The sequence below is a fragment of the Calypte anna genome, chromosome W, assembly GCF_003957555.1.
Source record: "Calypte anna isolate BGI_N300 chromosome W, bCalAnn1_v1.p, whole genome shotgun sequence".
Classification (NCBI taxonomy): domain Eukaryota; kingdom Metazoa; phylum Chordata; class Aves; order Apodiformes; family Trochilidae; genus Calypte; species Calypte anna.
The window spans coordinates 16884248-16890211 of NC_044276.1; the positions used below are offsets into that span (position 1 = coordinate 16884248).

General features: G+C 42.7%; 1 pseudogene; it reads right to left on the reverse strand.

Moving 5' to 3' along the window:
* Positions 1-2775: 2775 nt before the first annotated feature.
* On the reverse strand, positions 2776-3726 carry LOC115600106 (annotated as a pseudogene).
* Positions 3727-5964: the final 2238 nt, after the last annotated feature.

Here is a 5964-nt window from a genome sequence, read left to right on the forward strand (position 1 = left end):
GTCCTTGTGCTGTTGAGAGAGGGCTGAATTGCTCAGGGCTTCTGATGTAATCACTTTGAAAATACAAAATATGTCTCTCGAATCAGTATTTTTTCTGCTCTTTTAACATACCAAACATACTCTTAATTAACAGATCTTTACCTCACTATATCATGCCTGACAGGCACCTAAAGATAAGAGTGCTTATCAGGTTGCTTCCTGGTACATGGTCCAGAGAAAGACAATAAAATTAGAAAGACAAGCAAGACTGAAAGATGAGAATAAAAAAAATAATACTTTCTTGGGATGGCAAAAGTCTGTGTCATCTTTAGCAAGTTTATGTGCCAGTGATTTATGAAAAGACAGACCCGTTTTTTTGCTATATGAAAACTCCAAGAGGAAAAGGAGAAGGCACAGCTTTCTCTTCCCCCCCTTCTCTTGCTACTTTGGCTTCAGCTACGGGACAGCAACAGTGGAGGACACCAACCAAGCAGGAGCAACGGATCCTACGCCCCCCCCCACTCCAGCCAGAGGCCAGGGCCGGAGGACGGTGATAAAACTCCATTGTTCTTTTCTTTTCTTAATGATTCTCTCCCCCAAGGTGACTAATTTGTGTAAAATCTCTCCTCTTGTAAACTTTTAAAGATGGTGCTATGGTCTCCTTTCCCTAAAATAAATCTTGGTAATTTGCTGAAATCATAAAGCTTGTTATTTTTGTAAATTCGGGCGAAGTCTATGAGTAGTGGCTGGTTTTTCCTCACAATCAAAATATAAAATAATAGCTCAGATCGTAACATCTTTAATTTGCGTCACGGACAGGATAACTGAGGAAAGTATCAGAGCCTGCTCTTAGTCTGGCACCTGAATTGCAAAACTAACTCCTGAAGAAATTTAAGACAATTTAAAGCAAAAGTAAAACCAAATGGATTCTATGGCTGGTTCTACCAGTAGCAGTGGGGTTCAAGACCAGACTGTTTCCTTCTATAAGGAGGAAGAATTTCGGGAATATGCTCTGGTTCGTCCTTTCTGGGACCACCTAACAACTCATAAAAATACCCCAAAGGAAACTCTTTATGATCTGATTTACAAAAATTATAAGAAGGGAGAATTTGCTGCCATAGCTAGATCTGTAAAAATTTTAGACAAACGTTCCTCTCTTGATAAAGAATCCAAAAAAATGAGTGAAAAAACTCGGTGTAGGCTTTTTCAATGCCCGTGCCTTTTTTATACTGGCCACTATAATTTGGCAGGAGAAAGAAGAATTGCGCCAAAAAAAAGAAAATATTGAAAGTGGCACTTTAGTAGAATTTGGAGACTCCATAAAATTTGATGAAGTTGAGGAATCTGGAGAGCAAAATTCTGAAATCAGTGCTAACCCTAATCCAATGCTAGAGTACCCCCCATCTAGGTCTGAATATACAACAGACGAAGGAGAGTATGTCTCTCCTGAAAGGCCACATAAAAAACGGTGCATTTTGCATCCAAAAAGGGGGAAAAGCCGACCCTCCATTTTAAAAAAAAAAGCCACAGCCAAAAGCTGGCGACACCCAGGCTCATCCTCCCCCTCAGGCTGTTAACCCGCCTGAGGGAGAAATGGCTAAATTACGCCATTTGGTCAGCCATTTGGTTTATAAAATCTGGGGCTAAGAGATTTGATAAATTGGAGAAAAAGGTACATCAGCTCGCTGTAATGAGCGAGAAGGCCTCTACGCCTGTCACACCGCAGGGCTGTGACCAAGCTGCCAGAGCACTCAGGCCTTACCCAAGGGTGCAGAAGGAGACTGTAGAGGTGGAAAGTGGACAGTTTGGAAAAGACCAAGAGCTCGTGCTCCTGGGCAGTGCCGTTGTTCCAGGACTCTTTCCCCTCCACCTCTGCATCACAGGTACTGCCCTGCAGCTCCAGAGAGTGTCTCAAAGGAAGGTCCTCAGGCAAACATTCACTGGAAGGTTCATTTTTCTCTTTCAAAACACATGGATCTCAGCTCCTCTTGGACACAATCATTGTCAAACAATGATCTGGAGAGACATATAATGAGAAAGGGTAAAAACGAGGAATATCCTATCTGGGCAATACTTTGAAAGGAAAGAAAAAGGAAAAAATAACAAATGAAATAAACCATATCAACAAACAAAAACAATTAAAAAAAACAAAAAAGAAGATTAGTTTGGCTTGTAGTGAGTTAGATTAGGAGAAAATTGCAGAAGAAATCAACCATTTTAATACTTTTGAAAATAATCAAGTCATCAGTTTCTTCTGCTCATTCTTGAGCTCCTGGTTCCTCATGCCGTAGACGAGGGGGTTCACTGCTGGAAGAACCACTGAGCACAGAAATGATATCACCAGGTCCAGGGATGGGGAGGAGATGGAGGGGGGCTTCAGGTAGGCAAACATGACTGTGCTGACAAACAGGGAGACCACAGCCATGTAGGCACATGTGCCCTTGTGCCAGGACACTTTCCCCTCTAGTTCTGCACACAGGCACTGTCCTGCAGCTCCAGAGAGGGTCTCAAAGGAAGGGCCTCAGGCAAACAATCACTGGAAGGTTCTTTATTCTGCTTAAATACACACAGAGAGGACACAGTTCTTCACTGACACACCTCTCAAGGTAAAAAAAAAAATAAAAATACAGACACATACTGAGAAAGGGCACATTGCTTTTTGGGCAATAATTTGAAAGGGAAAGGAAAAATCTAAACCAAATATCCCGCATCGACAACTATACCAAATAAAAAAACCCTGAAGACTAGTTGGGTTTGTAATGAGCTATGTGAAGAGAGAATTGCAGATTAAATCAATCATTTTAATCCTTTTGAAAAATTACCAGACATCAGTTTCTTCAGGGCATTCTTGAGCTCCTTGTTCCTCATGCTGTAGATGAGGGGGTTCACTGCTGGAGGAACCACCGAGTACAGAACTGCCACCACAAGGTCCAGGGATGGGGAGGAAATGGAGGAGGGCTTCAGGTAGGCAAAGATGGCTATGCTGATGAAAAGGGAGACCACGGCCAGGTGAGGAAGGCAGGTGGAAAAGGTTTTGTGCCATCCCTGTTCAGAGGGGATCCTCAGCACAGCCCTGAAGATCTCCACATAGGACACCACTATGAAAACAAAACAGACAAATAATAAAGAGGCACTGACTACAAGAAGCCCAAGTTCCCTGAGGTAGGAGTGTGAGCAGGAGAGCTTGAGGATCTGGGGGATTTCACAGAAGAACTGGTCCAGGGCATTGCCCTGGCAGAGGGGCAGGGAAAATGTATTGGCCTAGTGCAGCAGAGCACTGAGAAACCCAGTGCCCCAGGCAGCTGCTGCCATGTGGGCACAGGCTCTGCTGCCCAGGAGGGTCCCGTAGTGCAGGGGTTTGCAGATGGCCACATAGTGTTCGTAGGACATGATAGTCAGGAGATAAAACTCTGATGAAATGAAGAATAAAATAAACAAGAGCTGTGCAGCACATCCCTTGTAGGAGATGCCCCTTTTGTCTCAGAGGGAATTGGCCATGGCTTTGGGCAGAGTGGTGGAGATGGATCCCAGGTCAAGGAGGGAGAGGTTGAGGAGGAAGAAGTACATGGGGGTGTGGAGGTGGTGGTCACAGGTGATGGTGGTGATGATGAGGCCGTTGCCCAGGAGGGCAGCCAGGTAGATGCCCAGGAAGAGCCAGAAGTGCAAGAGCTGCAGCTTCCGCCTGTCTGCAAATGCCAGGAGGAGGAACTGGCTGATGGAGCTGCTGTTGGACATCTGATGCCTCTGCGCATGGTACACTGTCAGAGAAATAAAAATGATAAGTAAGTCAGGTAAGATTTTTCTGAGAAAATCCATTTAGGATTCACAGAATTCCCCAAAACACCTCACTCCTTACAGGAAGAATTTTTGCAGGTCCCATTCACGATCTGTGGTTGGTGCTGGCTGATGGTGTCACAGGGAGCCGGGGCTGCACTCTGGACTCTGCAGTAGTCAGTCCTTCTGTTACGATCCGAGCTATTATTTTATATTTTGTTTGTGAGGAAAAATCAGCCACTACTCATAGACGTCGCCCGAATTTACAAAAATAACAGGCTTTATGATTTAAGCAAATTACCAAGATTTATTTTAGGTAAAGGAGACAATAACACCACCTTTAAAAGAAAAAAACAAGGTTACAAGAGGACAGAATTTACACAAATTAGTCACTTGGAGGAGAGAGTTTTTAAGAAAAGGTAAGAGCAGGAGAGCAATTAAGTTTTATCACCGTCCACCGGCCCTGGCTTCTGGCTGGAGTGGGGAGGCGTAGGATCCGCCGTTCCTGCTTGGTTGATGTTCTCCACTTTTCCTTTCCTCTGCTGTTGCTTTCCCGTAGCTGAAGCTGAAGTGGAGAGAGAGAAGGCGGGGGAAAGAGAGCCGCATCTTCTCCTTTTCTCTTGGAGTTTTTTACAGCAAAAAGGGTTCTGTCTTTTCATAAATCACTGGCACACAGACTTGTTAAAGATGACACAGACTTTGCCATCCCAAGAACTTCTCTTTTATTTATTATTATCTTTCCGTACTTGTTACCTTGCTAAATTTATTATCTTTGTCTAGCCCATGTACCAGGAGGCGACCTGATAAGCAATCTTATCTTTTAGGTGTCTGTCAAGCATGATACAAAAGAGAAGCTAGTTAAGTTTGGGGTGAAAATCTGTTAATTGAGAACATATTTGGTATATTTTAAAAGACCAGAAAAAATACTGATTCGAGAGACATATTTCATAGTTTCAAAGTGTTTACATCATTTCACCATGTGGCTCTTGAGTCAGCATTTTTATATGTGTATATATATATATATATATCCCATTTTGTGTGGTTATCTTGTGTCGTGTGGCTCTTTTTGGAATCTGTGCTGTTTTAGCAGGCCGATTCCATCTCCGAGGTTTCCATTAAGGAGCAACTGGGAACCATGCCCTGCCTGGCAACAGTTCTTCCTACTGCGCGTCTTACCTGGCTCAAAAGCCAGTATATTTTAAACGTGTGTTTGGGGGGGGGGGGAGGTGGTAAACTATCTGTTGTACCACACATTTGCCACATCGTATATACCTCACCATATCACGTCCCCTCACCCCGTGGGTTTTGAGGCTAGAAAGAAAGGGAAAATGTTGACGTTTACAGAATCTTAGCAATTAATTTAGAAGGAGAAGATATTGATTATATATGAGAACTAATAATTACAATACCAATAGTAATAAAAATTATAAGAATTATAATAATAATTATAAAATAAGATACAATGAAATAGTCACAAATATATAACATAGGCCCATTTCATACACATACAAATTACATCTGATATACCACCAATAAAATGTATTGCAGGTAGAAGCAATCCAGGAGCTGTCGCAGTGCGAGACGGAGACCTGTTTGATGCAAACAAATGTCCGTCTTTATTGAATCAGAAGGCGATATTTATACACTAATCTAAGAGCTAATGCCACGTATACATATTGCTGATTGGTGATTTCTACATCTCGTTACACACGTTTTAACTTGATTGGCTACAAAACCTTTTAGCAACAGTTAACTAACAAAGCTTATCTTTCACACATTCGAGCTTCTTTGTAGACGTTACAATCGTGCCGAGTCCCTTAATCTAATCGTCTTGCTTACTCCTTAACCTTCGAGTGTTCTAACGTACTGTTCCTTGCGGTTACAAAAGTTGCTTCAAGCAGCACTGTCCTTGCACGTAGCCCAAGGCTTATGTTGAAATTATCAGCAATTGTTCGGTGCTGACAGTCTGAGGCTGTACTGCCTCAAGGAGCAATCATGGACAAAATCATGATGTTATAAATTACTTTACCTAGACTAAAGAGGTGGCTAGCCTCCCAGCCATCAGTAAACAATTTCTTCCAGTGTCAGTTTCAGAGTAGCCAAGTCTGAGACTGTACACAAGGGGCGTTTTGTTTTGATGTCCTAGGGTTACTGATGTCTGCAGTCACATAAATTCAACCTCATTCTGTCCCAATACACAAAACCTAATTA